The 15,000-nt window shown below is 51.8% G+C and overlaps 1 non-coding gene across 1 annotated transcript in view; it reads right to left on the bottom strand.

The window, feature by feature from the left end:
• Positions 1 to 1,834, bottom strand: part of LOC134545469 (small subunit ribosomal RNA) — a 1,988-nt gene extending 154 nt beyond the window's left edge. The window contains exon 1 of the ribosomal RNA XR_010078563.1: positions 1 to 1,834. This exon is cut by the window's left edge and continues 154 nt beyond it. This is a non-coding gene — a ribosomal RNA (small subunit ribosomal RNA).
• Positions 1,835 to 15,000: the final 13,166 nt, after the last annotated feature.

Here is a 15,000-nt window from a genome sequence, read left to right as displayed (position 1 = left end):
GTAGCGACGGGCGGTGTGTACAAAGGGCAGGGACGTAATCAACGCGAGCTTATGACTCGCGCTTACTGGGAATTCCTCGTTCATGGGGTACAATTGCAAGCCCCAATCCCTAGCACGAAGGAGGTTCAACGGGTTACCCGGCCCTTTCGGGCTAGGAGGACACGCTGATTCCTTCAGTGTAGCGCGCGTGCGGCCCAGAACATCTAAGGGCATCACAGACCTGTTATTGCTCAATCTCGTGCGGCTAGAAGCCGCCTGTCCCTCTAAGAAGATCATTTGTCGCCGGTAGCACGAAGGGATACCGGAAGCGACTAGTTAGCAGGCCAGAGTCTCGTTCGTTATCGGAATTAACCAGACAAATCGCTCCACCAACTAAGAACGGCCATGCACCACCACCCACCGAATCAAGAAGAGCTCTCAATCTGTCAATCCTTCCGGTGTCCGGGCCTGGTGAGGTTTCCCGTGTTGAGTCAAATTAAGCCGCAGGCTCCACTCCTGGTGGTGCCCTTCCGTCAATTCCTTTAAGTTTCAGCTTTGCAACCATACTTCCCCCGGAACCCAAAAGCTTTGGTTTCCCGGAAGCTGCCCGCCGAGTCATCGGAGGAACTTCGGCGGATCGCTAGCTGGCATCGTTTATGGTTAGAACTAGGGCGGTATCTGATCGCCTTCGAACCTCTAACTTTCGTTCTTGATTAATGAAAACACACATGGCAAATGCTTTCGCTTAGGTTCGTCTTGCGACGATCCAAGAATTTCACCTCTAACGTCGCAATACGAATGCCCCCGTTTGTCCCTGTTAATCATTACCTCGGGTTCCGAAAACCAACAAAATAGAACCGAGGTCCTATTCCATTATTCCATGCACACAATATTCAGGCGAAACACTGCCTGCTTTGAGCACTCTAATTTGTTCAAAGTAAACGTGCCGGCCCACCTCGACACTCGGTGAAGAGCACCGCGGTAGGATTGCATCGGACCGCCGACGCGCGGGGCCCAAGCATGCACCCCGGGACGAAACACCCGCATCCAACCCGGCCTCCGCGAAGAGGTTACGAGAGGAGGGGCGAACGCCCGAGGGAAGGGGCTTGCCGCGGCCGACCGCATCCACCGGCAGGACGTCCGCACGGGCATGCCAGTTAGACACCGACGAACGGTGAACCGACAGCGTGGGACACAAGTCCAACTACGAGCTTTTTAACCGCAACAACTTTTAATATACGCTATTGGAGCTGGAATTACCGCGGCTGCTGGCACCAGACTTGCCCTCCAATGGATACTCGTTAAAGGGTTTAAAGTGTTCTCATTCCGATTACGGGGCCTCGGATGAGTCCCGTATCGTTATTTTTCGTCACTACCTCCCCGTGCCGGGAGTGGGTAATTTGCGCGCCTGCTGCCTTCCTTGGATGTGGTAGCCGTTTCTCAGGCTCCCTCTCCGGAATCGAACCCTGATTCCCCGTTACCCGTTACAACCATGGTAGGCGCAGAACCTACCATCGACAGTTGATAAGGCAGACATTTGAAAGATGCGTCGCGGTACGGAGACCGTGCGATCAGCACAAAGTTATCCAGAGTCACCAAAGCAAACGGACGCAGACGAGCCACGCCGATTGGTTTTGATCTAATAAAAGCATCCCTCCCATTTCTGGTCGGGACTCAGTTCAGCATGTATTAGCTCTAGAATTACCACAGTTATCCAAGTCATGTGGTACGATCTAAGGAACCATAACTGATTTAATGAGCCATTCGCGGTTTCACCTTATTTTGGCTTGCACTTAGACATGCATGGCTTAATCTTTGAGACAAGCATATGACTACTGGCAGGATCAACCAGGGAGCTGCTAGCAGCTTTTTTTTTCGTTCGGAGGAACCTCCCGGGTCCGCAGAGCACCGGGTCCGAATCTTATGATGTACATTTTTTTTTCCTTCTGTATCAACAAGTACGGGGGCGACTTCCCAATATCGACACCCGCTTTGCAATTGCAAAGTCTTTCCTTCCATCTCTAATTAATTTTCCTAGGGAGTAGGCGAGGCCAAACTTCCAAGGCTTTCACTGGCGAATATATCGCGCTCTTAGAAACTCGCATGGTACTTGGCGAGTGGATTTCAAATTATATGATCGGTGCCCACATTCGGGCGCGGCCCACTGCGGGAGCAGACCGTTGGCCCGTGGGCTCGCTGTGAACTAATTTGCCCACTGGTCCGAAAAGTATTCATTTCTAAACACCTTTGGCCAGGGCTGAAGACCGCGACTAACCCCTTTGAAACTTGTCTCTCAGGGAGCTGCGATCCATCAAACATTTCATTGTTAACAGAGGGGAACCATTACTTGGTTAAGACGATAGGACACGCGTTCCCCCACCATTTCGCATCCAATCGAATTGCCGCACAAGAGCTCGTTACCTGAGAAAGGTATAGCATTGGCTCGCAGCTAGTGTATTGCAGTTCAGACAGATAGGCCACTTTAGATAGTTCTTAGTGTTCACAGTTATCACCAAGACTAGACCCATATGGATTTAATTCTTCAAGGAGCAGCGGTCCACCAATAAGAGAGATGAAGACATGTTTTCGGATGGCCACAACGCCCCCTCGCCACCCAAATGTGCATGTTTTAAGTGTACATTGGGAGTCGACGGAACATCGGGAGTCCGCTTGCTTTCTCCGGATCAGCTGCCACCCCCCTGATCTACCAGATAGACAAGAACATGTCTTCTCCACCAATCTCATCCACCGAAGCTCCGATCATGGCTTCTTCTACCTTTATACTGATATACCCCCACGGAGCAACATGCGGGCAAGGGAACTCTTGCTACCCTTCAGTAAAGCAGGTATCTCTTATAGATGGTGACTGCACCTTGGCCAGGATTGAAGACCGCGACTAACCCCTTTGAAACTTGTCTCTCAGGGAGCTGCGATCCATCAAACATTTCATTGTTAACAGAGGGGAACCATTAACCATTACTTGGTTAAGACGATAGGACACGCGTTCCCCACCATTTCGCATCCAATCGAATTGCCGCACAAGAGCTCGTTACCTAAGAAAGGTATAGCATTGGCTCGCAGCTAGTGTATTGCAGTTCAGACAGATAGGCCACTTTAGATAGTTCTTAGTGTTCACAGTTATCACCAAGACTAGACCCATATGGAATTAATTCTTCAAGGAGCAGCGGTCCACCAATAAGAGAGATGAAGACATGTTTTCGGATGGCCACAACGCCCCCTCGCCACCCAAATGTGCATGTTTCAAGTGTACATTGGGAGTCGACGGAACATCGGGAGTCCGCTTGCTTTCTCCGGATCAGCTGCCACCCCCCTGATCTACCAGATAGACAAGAACATGTCTTCTCCGCCAATCTCATCCACCGAAGCTCCGATCATGGCTTCTTCTACCTTTATACTGATATACCCCCACGGAGCAACATGCGGGCAAGGGAACTCTTGCTACCCTTCAGTAAAGCAGGTATCTCTTATAGATGGTGACTGCACCTTGGCCAGGATTGAAGACCGCGACTAACCCCTTTGAAACTTGTCTCTCAGGGAGCTGCGATCCATCAAACATTTCATTGTTAACAGAGGGGAACCATTACTTGGTTAAGACGACCGGACACGCGTTCCCCACCATTTCGCATCCAATCGAATCGCCGCACAAGAGCTCGTTACCTGAGAAAGGTATAGCATTGGCTCGCAGCTTGTGTATTGCAGTTCAGACAGATAGGCCACTTTAGATAGTTCTTCGTGTTCACAGTTAAGACCACGGCTAGACCCATATGGAATTAATTCTTCAAGGAGCAGCGGTACACCAAGCATTTCATTGTGTACTAGAAAGCACCTCTACCATGTAACAAACATACGACCACCAAATTTCTGCTTACTTCCCCCAGCGGATAGTATTTGCTAGTATCATCCACAAAGTAAATCAATTTTTTCAATGTACCGCTTCTTGGGGGAACTGGGCATGAATCAATCAAGCATTTTGAGGTAGCATGTCCGCTTCACCACTTCATCCACTTTCAGACCACTACAAGACCCATACTGAATTAATTCCTCAAGGAGCTGCAGTCCACAAAACATTTTACTGTGTACTAGAGGGCACCTCCACCATGTAACAGAAAACATACAACCTTCTTAATTTAATTCTGCATTGTTTCCCAGACGATTTGTTAGCCATACAACAGTACCATCCACAGTAATTCACCTCTTTGAAATCCAATGCATTGTAGAGAAACTGAGGTGGTAGCATTCAAACCGTTCTGTAATGTTAATTCTGCTTCATAGAAAGGTGCTACAGGTTCCACAATAATTAATTGGATATTTTTGCAATATATATAGGGCGAGAAAACTCGGGGGGACTCCCTTTTCATTTATGTACATATTCTTTCCATATTGCAAATAATTCCAATTTTTCCCGATTGCATGTCCCCCTAATATACCCAAAATGGGCCTATCGATGGGTTCACAAAGGTACCCAAAATATGAGATTTTGACTGAAAGAGGCTGGCTAACTTCCGGGAACATGATCATAGGAAATAGGTCAAAATCCCGAATCGCAGTTGTTTACGAACAACCACGAACGGAGACTTAAAATAACCTATAAGGCTGGAATTCATGGGGCCTGTATAACAGGCATTTACACAGACTCTCGGGAGGGAGGGCTCTGTGGCCGGGAGAATTTTCTGGCTCCCCGCCCGAAACTTTTCAGAGTCCCTAATGCCTGCTTGAATGTGAATAAGCAGAGCCCGGTAGCTGATATTTTGCCGGGGTGTGGAGGCCCCGGTCGCCGCCAAATTCCTCTGGTCATGCACTTGTGTTAATACACATGTTAATTTTACATGCAAACCACCAATGACAATTTTCCTCGGCCGCGGAGGCCTCGGTCGCCGCCAGAATTTTCTGGTTCCCGCTCAATATATTGCAGAGTCCTGCAGGCCTGCTTCTGTAGGAATATGCAGAGCCCGGTAGCTGATATTTTGCCGGGGTGAGGAGGCCTCGGTCGCCGCCAAATTCCTCTCATCCCAGCTTGTGTTAATACACATGTTAATTTTACATGCAAAACCACCAATTACCATTTCCTCGGCCGCGGAGGCCTCGGTCGCCGGGAGATTTTCCTGGCTCCCCGCTCAATATACTGCACAGTCCCGCAGGCCTGTCTCCAGTGGAATACACACAGTCCGAGAGCCGAAAATTTGCCGGGGTGTGGAGGCCTCGGTCGCCAACAGATTGCCATAGGCTCTGGCTGCAATATTTACCGTGTATTTTTTCCCTCCAGAGACACCACTACACCCTATATAACCCAAAATGGGCCTTGACGCGTGTACACGCGGAGCCCGAGCGCCGAGAGTTCTCCCGGCCGCGGAGGCCTCGGTCGCCGGGAGAATTTCAACGGCCCCTGCTCGAAATTTTTCTAAGTCCAGAATGCCTGCTTCTCCCAGCCTGTGTTAATACACATGTTAATTTAACATGTAAAATCACCAAGGACCATTTCCTCGGCCGCGGAGGCCTCGGTCACCGCCAGAATTTTCTGGCTGCCCGCTCCCCATGGGTAGACGCGCTGCCCAAGCGCCGAGAGTTCTCCCGGCCGCGGAGGCCTCGGTCGCCGGGAGAATTTCTCCGGCCCCTGCTCGAAATTTTTCAAAGTCCAGAATGCCTGCTTCTCCCAGCATGTGTTAATACACATGTTAATTTAACATGTAATATTACCAATGACCTTTTCCTCGGCCGCGGAGGCCTCGGTCGCCGCCAGAATTTTCTGGCTGCCCGCTCCCCATGGGTAGACGCGGAGCCCGAGCGCCGAGAGTTCTCCCGGCCGCGGAGGCCTCGGTCGCCGGGAGAATTTCTCCGGCCCCTGCTCGAAATTTTTCAAAGTCCAGAATGCCTAGTTCTCCCAGCCTGTGTTAATACACATGTTAATTTAACATGTAAAATTACCAAGGATTATTATCCCGGCCGCAGAGGCCTCGGTCGCCGCCAGAAATTTCTGGCTCCCCGCTCAATGTATTGCAGAGTCCCGCAGGCTTGCTTCTCCAAGCCTGTGTTAATACACATGTTAATTTAACATGTAAAATTACAGAGGATTATTTCCCCGGCCGCGGAGGCCTCGGTCGCCGCCAGAATTTTCTGGCTGCCCGCTCAATGTATTGCAGAGTCCCGCAGGCTTGCTTCTCCAAGCCTGTGTTAATACACATGTTAATTTAACATGCAAAATCACCAATGACAAATTCCTCGGCCGCGGAGGCCTCGATCGCCGGGAAAATGTTCTGGCTCCCTGCTCGAATTTTTTTTCTAAGTCCCGATTCGCTATTACAGGCTGGCGCACGGAGTCCGAGGGGCGTAAATATGCCGGGTAGTGGTGCCTTCCGTCGCCGAGACATTTTACAATTGCCTGGGAGCAGTATTTAACATGTTAATTTTTTCCCCTCGTGACACCACTACCCCCTATATAACGCAAAATGGGCCTTGCCAAGGGGGCGCGCAACGCCCGAGCGCGGGCGTTTTTCCCGGCCGCCGAGACCTCCATCGCCGGGAGAATGTCTTCAGCTATTTGCTAGATTTCCCGATTCGCCCCGCACGACAAACAACCACGAACGAGGTGGTTTTCGAGAGTTCTCCCGGCCGCGGAGGCCTCGGTCGCAGGGAGAATTTCCCTGGCCCCTGCTCGAAATTTTTCTAAGTCCAGAATGCCTGCATCTCCCAGCCTGTGTTAAAACACATGTTAATTTAACATGTAAAATTACCAATGACCATTTCCTCGGCCGCAGAGGCCTCGGTCGCAGCCAGAATTTTCTGGCTCCCTGCTCAATATATTGCAGAGTCCCGCATGCTTGCTTCTCCAAGCCTGTGTTAATACACATGTTAATTTAACATGTAAAATTACCGAGGATTATTTCCCCGGCCGCGGAGGCCTCGGTCGCCGCCAGAAATTTCTGGCTCCCCGCTCAATATATTGCAGCGACCCGCAGGCTTGCTTCTCCCAGCCTGTGTTAATACACATGTTAATTTAACATGTAAAATCACCAAGGACCATTTCCTCGGCCGCGGAGGCCTCGGTCGCCGCCAGAATTTTCTGGCTGCCCGCTCCCCATGTGTAGACGCGGAGCCCGAGCGCCGAGAGTTCTCCCGGCCGCGGAGGCCTCGTAGCCGGAGAGAATTTCTCGGGCCCCTGCTCGAAATTTTTCTAAGTCCAGAATGCCTGCTTCTCCCAGCCTGTGTTAATACACATGTTAATTTAACATGTAATTTTACCAATGACCTTTTCCTCGGCCGCGGAGGCCTCGGTCGCCGCCAGAATTTTCTGGCTCCCGGCTCAATATATTACAGAGTCCCGCAGGCCTGTCTCCAGTGGAATACACACAGTCCGAGAGCCGAAAATTTGCCGGGGTGTGGAGGCCTCGGTCGCCAACAGATTGCCATAGGCTCTGGCTGCAATATTTACCGTGTATTTTTTCCCTCCAGAGACACCACTACCCCCTATAAAACCCAAAATAGGCCTTGCGGTGGGTACACGCAGAGCCCGAGCGCCGAAGTTCTCCCGGCCGCGGAGGCCTCGGTCGCCGGGAGAATTTCTCCGGCCCCTGCTCGAAATTTTTCAAAGTCCAGAATGCCTGCTTCTCCCAGCCTGTGTTAATACACATGTTAATTTAACATGTTAAATTATCGAGGATTATTTCCCCGGCCGTGGAGGCCTCGGTCGCCGCCAGAATTTTCTGGCTCCCCGCTCAATATATTGCAGAGTCCCGCAGGCTTGCTTCTCCCAGCCTGTGTTAATACACATGTTAATTTAACATGTAAAATCACCGAGGACCATTTCCTCGGCCGCGGAGGCCTCGGTCGCCGCCAGAATTTTCTGGCTCACCTCTCAATGTATTGCAGAGTCCCGCAGGCTTGGTTCTCCAAGCCTGTGTTAATACACATGTTAATTTAACATGTAAAATTACCGAGGATTATTTCCCCGGCCGCGGAGGCCTCGGTCGCCGCCAGAATTTTCTGGCTCCCCGCTCAATGTATTGCAGAGTCCCGCAGGCTTGGTTCTCCAAGCCTGTGTTAATACACATGTTAATTTAACATGTAAAATTACCGAGGATTATTTCCCCGGCCACGGAGGCCTCGGTCGCCGACAGAATTGTCTGGCTCCCTGCTCGAATTTTTTCTAAGTCCCGATTCGCTATTACAGGCTGGCGCACGGAGTCAGAGGGGCGGGAATTCGCCGGGTAGTGGTGCCTTCCGTCGCCGAGACATTTTTCTATTGCCTGGAAGCTGTATTTAACATGTTAATTTTTTCCCCCTCGGGACACCACTACCCCCTATATAACCCAACATGGGCCTTGCCGCGGGTACACGCGGAGCCCGAGCGCCGAGTGTTCTCCCGGCCGCGGAGGCCTCGGTCGCCGGGAGAATTTCTCCGGCCCCTGCTCGAAATTTTTCAAAGTCCAGAATGCCTGCTTCTCCCAGCCTGTGTTAATACACATGTTAATTTAACATGTTAAATTACCGAGGATTATTTCCCCGGCCGTGGAGGCCTCGGTCGCCGCCAGAATTTTCTGGCTCCCCGCTCAATATATTGCAGAGTCCCGCAGGCTTGCTTTTCCCAGCCTGTGTTAATACACATGTTAATTTAACATGTAAAATTACCAATGACCATTTCCTCGGCCGCAGAGGCCTCGGTCGCCGCCAGAATTTTCTGGCTCCCCGCTCAATGTATTGCAGAGTCCCGCAGGCATGCTTCTCCAAGCCTGTGTTAATACACATGTTAATTTAACATGTTAAATTACCGAGGATTATTTCCCCGGCCGTGGAGGCCTCGGTCGCCGCCAGAATTTTCTGGCTCCCCGCTCAATATATTGCAGAGTCCCGCAGGCTTGCTTTTCCCAGCCTGTGTTAATACACATGTTAATTTAACATGTAAAATCACCAAGGACCATTTCCTCGGCCGCGGAGGCCTCGGTCGCCGCCAGAATTTTCTGGCTTCCCGCTCCCCATGGGTAGACGCGGAGCCCGAGCGCCGAGAGTTCTCCCGGCCGCGGAGGCCTCGGTCGCCGGGAGAATTTCTCCGGCCCCTGCTCGAAATTTTTCAAAGTCTAGAATGCCTAGTTCTCCCAGCCTGTGTTAATACACATGTTAATTTAACATGTAAAATTACCAAGGATTATTATCCCGGCCGCAGAGGCCTCGGTCGCCGCCAGAAATTTCTGGCTCCCCGCTCAATGTATTGCAGCGTCCCGCAGGCTTGCTTCTCCAAGCCTGTGTTAATACACATGTTAATTTAACATGTAAAATTACAGAGGATTATTTCCCCGGCCGCGGAGGCCTCGGTCGCCGCCAGAATTTTCTGGCTGCCCGCTCAATGTATTGCAGAGTCCCGCAGGCTTGCTTCTCCAAGCCTGTGTTAATACACATGTTAATTTAACATGCAAAATCACCAATGACAAATTCCTCGGCCGCGGAGGCCTCGATCGCCGGGAAAATGTTCTGGCTCCCTGCTCGAATTTTTTTTCTAAGTCCCGATTCGCTATTACAGGCTGGCGCACGGAGTCCGAGGGGCGTAAATATGCCGGGTAGTGGTGCCTTCCGTCGCCGAGACATTTTACAATTGCCTGGGAGCAGTATTTAACATGTTAATTTTTTCCCCTCGGGACACCACTACCCCCTATATAACCCAAAATGGGCCTTGCCAAGGGGGCGCGCAACGCCCGAGCGCGGGCGTTTTTCCCGGCCGCCGAGGCCTCCATCGCCGGGAGAATGTCTTCAGCTATTTGCTAGATTTCCCGATTCGCCCCGCACGGCAAACAACCACGAACGAGGTGGTTTTCGAGAGTTCTCCCGGCCGCGGAGGCCTCGGTCGCCGGGAGAATTTCTCGGGCCCCTGCTCGAAATTTTTCTAAGTCCAGAATGCCTGCATCTCCCAGCCTGTGTTAAAACACATGTTAATTTAACATGTAAAATTACCAATGACCATTTCCTCGGCCGCAGAGGCCTCGGTCGCAGCCAGAATTTTCTGGCTCCCTGCTCAATATATTGCAGAGTCCCGCATGCTTGCTTCTCCCAGCCTGTGTTAATACACATGGTTATTTAACATGTAAAATTACCGAGGATTATTTCCCTGGCCGCAGAGGCCGCGGTCGCCGCCAGAATTTTCTGGCTCCCCGCTCAATGTATTGCAGAGTCCCGCAGGCTTGCTTCTCCAAGCCTGTGTTAATACACATGTTAATTTAACATGTAAAATTACCGAGGATTATTTCCCCGGCCGCGGAGGCCTCGGTCGCCGCCAGAATTTTCTGGCTCCCCGCTCAATATATTGCAGCGACCCGCAGGCTTGCTTCTCCCAGCCTGTGTTAATACACATGTTAATTTAACATGTAAAATTACCGAGGATTATTTCCCCGGCCGCGGAGGCTTCGGTCGCCGCCAGAATTTTCTGGCTCCCGGCTCAATATATTACAGAGTCCCGCAGGCCTGTCTCCAGTGGAATACACACAGTCCGAGAGCCGAAAATTTGCCGGGGTGTGGAGGCCTCGGTCGCCAACAGATTGCCATAGGCTCTGGCTGCAATATTTACCGTGTATTTTTTCCCTCCAGAGACACCACTACCCCCTATATAACCCAAAATGGGCCTTGCGGCGTGTACACGCGGAGCCCGAGCGCCGAAGTTCTCCCGGCCGCGGAGGCCTCGGTCGCCGGGAGAATTTCTCCGGCCCCTGCTCGAAATTTTTCAAAGTCCAGAATGCCTGCTTCTCCCAGCCTGTGTTAATACACATGTTAATTTAACATGTAAAATTACCGAGGATTATTTCCCCGGCCGCGGAGGCCTCGGTCGCCGCCAGAATTTTCTGGCTCCCCGCTCAATGTATTGCAGAGTCCCGCAGGCTTGCTTCTCCCAGCCTGTGTTAATACACATGTTAATTTAACATGTAAAATCATTGAGGACCATTTCCTCGGCCGCGGAGGCCTCGGTCGCCGCCAGAATTTTCTGGCTCCCCGCTCAATGTATTGCAGAGTCCCGCAGGCTTGCTTCTCCCAGCCTGTGTTAATACACATGTTAATTTAACATGTAAAATCAACAAGGACCATTTCCTCGGCCGCGGAGGCCTCGGTCGCCGCCAGAATTTTCTGGCTGCCCGCTCCCCATTGGTAGACGCGGAGCCCGAGCGCCGAGAGTTCTCCCGGCCGCGGAGGCCTCGGTCGCCGGGAGAATTTCTCCGGCCCCTGCTCGAAATTTTTCAAAGTCCAGAATGCCTGCTTCTCCCAGCATGTGTTAATACACATGTTAATTTAACATGTAATATTACCAATGACCTTTTCCTCGTCCGCGGAGGCCTCGGTCGCCGCCAGAATTTTCTGGCTGCCCGCTCCCCATGGGTAGACGCGCTGCCCGAGCGCCGAGATTTCTCCCGGCCGCGGAGGCCTCTGTCGCCGGGAGAATTTCTCTGGCCCCTGCTCGAAATTTTTCAAAGTCCAGAATGCCTAGTTCTCCCAGCCTGTGTTAATACACATGTTAATTTAACATGTAAAATTACCAAGGATTATTATCCCGGCCGCAGAGGCCTCGGTCGCCGCCAGAAATTTCTGGCTCCCCGCTCAATGTATTGCAGAGACCCGCAGGCTTGCTTCTCCAAGCCTGTGTTAATACACATGTTAATTTAACATGTAAAATTACCGAGGATTATTTCCCCGGCCGCGGAGGCCTCGATCGCCGCCAGAAATTTCTGGCTCCCCGCTCAATATATTGCAGCGACCCGCAGGCTTGCTTCTCCCAGCCTGTGTTAATACACATGTTAATTTAACATGTAAAATCACCAAGGACCATTTCCTCGGCCGCGGAGGCCTCGGTCGCCGCCAGAATTTTCTGGCTGCCCGCTCCCCATGTGTAGACGCGGAGCCCGAGCGCCGAGAGTTCTCCCGGCCGCGGAGGCCTCGGTCGCCGCCAGAATTTTCTGGCTCCCCGCTCAATGTATTGCAGAGTCCCGCAGGCTTGCTTCTCCAAGCCTGTGTTAATACACATGTTAATTTAACATGCAAAATCACCAATGACAATTTCCTCGGCCGCGGAGGCCTCCATCGCCGGGAGAATTTTCTGGCTCTCTGCTCGAATTTTTTCTAAGTCCCGATTCGCTATTACAGGCTGGCGCACGGAGTCCGAGGGGCGGAAATATGCCGGGTAGTGGTGCCTTCCGTCGCCGAGACATTTTACAATTGCCTGGGAGCAGTATTTAACATGTTAATTTTTTCCCCCTCGGGACACCACTACCCCCTATATAACCCAAAATGGGCCATGCAATGGGTGCCCACAACGCCCGAGCGCGGGCATTTTTCCCGGGCGCCGAGGCCTCGATCGCCGGGAGAATGTCTCCAGCTATTTGCATGATGTCCCGATTCGCCCCACAAGGCGAACAACCACGAACGAGGTGGTTTTCGTTCGTGGTTGTTTTCGTTCGTGGTTGTTTACTGTTCGTGGTTGTTTTCATTCGTGGTTGTTGTGCGTTCGTGGTTGTTGTCGTTCGGGGTTGTTTTCCGTTCGTGGTTGTTGTCGTTCGTGGTTGTTGTCGTTCGTGGTTGTTGTCGTTCGTGGTTGTTTTCCGTTCGTGGTTGTTTTACGTTCGTGGTTGTTTTCGAGGCAATTGGTACTTTGAAAATTTCAATCGGTTAGCTAGAAAAAATTCTCCCGGCGGTGATTGCCTTGATCGCCGGGAGAATTTTCTGGCTCCCCGATAAAATTTTTTCCAAGTCCCGATTCGCTCTTACTAGCTGGCGCACGGAGTCCGAGGGGCGGGAATTCGCCGGGTAGTGGTGTGTTCCGTCGCCGAGACATTTTCCTATTGCCTGGAAGCAGTATTTAACATGTTAATTTTTTCCCCCTCGGGACACCACTACCCCCTATATAACACAAAATGGGCCTTGCCGCGGGTACACCCGGAGCCCGAGCGCCGAGAGTTCTCCCGGCCGCAGAGGCCTCGGTCGCCGGGAGATTTTCTCCGGCCCCTGCTCGAAATTTTCCAAAGTCCAGAATGCCTGCTTCTCCCAGCCTGTGTTAATACACATGTTAATTTAACATGTAAAATCACCAAGGACCATTTCCTCGGCCGCGGAGGCCTCGGTCGCCGCCAGAATTTTCTGGCTGCCCGCTCCCCAAGGGTAGACGCGGAGCCCGAGCGCCGAGAGTTCTCCCGGCCGCGGAGGCCTCGGTCGCCGGGAGAATTTCTCCGGCCCCTGCTCGAAATTTTTCAAAGTCCAGAATGCCTGCTTCTCCCAGCATGTGTTAATACACATGTTAATTTAACATGTAATATTACCAATGACCTTTTCCTCGGCCGCGGAGGCCTCGGTCGCCGCCAGAATTTTCTGGCTGCCCGCTCCCCATGGGTAGACGCGGAGCCCGAGCGCCGAGAGTTCTCCCGGCCGCGGAGGCCTCGGTCGCCGGGAGAATTTCTCCGGCCCCTGCTCGAAATTTTTCAAAGTCCAGAATGCCTAGTTCTCCCAGCCTGTGTTAATACACATGTTAATTTAACATGTAAAATTACCAAGGATTATTATCCCGGCCGCAGAGGCCTCGGTCGCCGCCAGAAATTTCTGGCTCCCCGCTCAATGTATTGCAGAGTCCCGCAGGCTTGCTTCTCCAAGCCTGTGTTAATACACATGTTAATTTAACATGTAAAATTACAGAGGATTATTTCCCCGGCCGCGGAGGCCACGGTCGCCGCCAGAATTTTCTGGCTGCCCGCTCAATGTATTGCAGAGTCCCGCAGGCTTGCTTCTCCAAGCCTGTGTTAATACACATGTTAATTTAACATGCAAAATCACCAATGACAAATTCCTCGGCCGCGGAGGCCTCGATCGCCGGGAAAATGTTCTGGCTCCCTGCTCGAATTTTTTTTCTAAGTCCCGATTCGCTATTACAGGCTGGCGCACGGAGTCCGAGGGGCGTAAATATGCCGGGTAGTGGTGCCTTCCGTCGCCGAGACATTTTACAATTGCCTGGGAGCAGTATTTAACATGTTAATTTTTTCCCCTCGGGACACCACTACCCCCTATATAACCCAAAATGGGCCTTGCCAAGGGGGCGCGCAACGCCCGAGCGCGGGCGTTTTTCCCGGCCGCCGAGGCCTCCATCGCCGGGAGAATGTCTTCAGCTATTTGCTAGATTTCCCGATTCGCCCCGCACGGCAAACAACCACGAACGAGGTGGTTTTCGAGAGTTCTCCCGGCCGCAGAGGCCTCGGTCGCCGGGAGAATTTCTCGGGCCCCTGCTCGAAATTTTTCTAAGTCCAGAATGCCTGCATCTCCCAGCCTGTGTTAAAACACATGTTAATTTAACATGTAAAATTACCAATGACCATTTCCTCGGCCGCAGAGGCCTCGGTCGCAGCCAGAATTTTCTGGCTCCCTGCTCAATATATTGCAGAGTCCCGCATGCTTGCTTCTCCCAGCCTGTGTTAATACACATGGTTATTTAACATGTAAAATTACCGAGGATTATTTCCCTGGCCGCAGAGGCCGCGGTCGCCGCCAGAATTTTCTGGCTCCCCGCTCAATGTATTGCAGAGTCCCGCAGGCTTGCTTCTCCAAGCCTGTGTTAATACACATGTTAATTTAACATGTAAAATTACCGAGGATTATTTCCCCGGCCGCGGAGGCCTCGGTCGCCGCCAGAATTTTCTGGCTCCCCGCTCAATATATTGCAGCGACCCGCAGGCTTGCTTCTCCCAGCCTGTGTTAATACACATGTTAATTTAACATGTAAAATTACCGAGGATTATTTCCCCGGCCGCGGAGGCCTCGGTCGCCGCCAGAATTTTCTGGCTCCCGGCTCAATATATTACAGAGTCCCGCAGGCCTGTCTCCAGTGGAATACACACAGTCCGAGAGCCGAAAATTTGCCGGCGTGTGGAGGCCTCGGTCGCCAACAGATTGCCATAGGCTCTGGCTGCAATATTTACCGTGTATTTTTTCCCTCCAGAGACACCACTACCCCCTATATAACCCAAAATGGGCCTTGCGGCGGGTACACGCGGAGCC

Source organism: Bacillus rossius, unplaced genomic scaffold (assembly GCF_032445375.1).
Source record: "Bacillus rossius redtenbacheri isolate Brsri unplaced genomic scaffold, Brsri_v3 Brsri_v3_scf747, whole genome shotgun sequence".
Classification (NCBI taxonomy): Eukaryota; Metazoa; Arthropoda; class Insecta; order Phasmatodea; family Bacillidae; genus Bacillus; species Bacillus rossius.
This window is presented reverse-complemented; position numbering and strand designations above follow the sequence as displayed.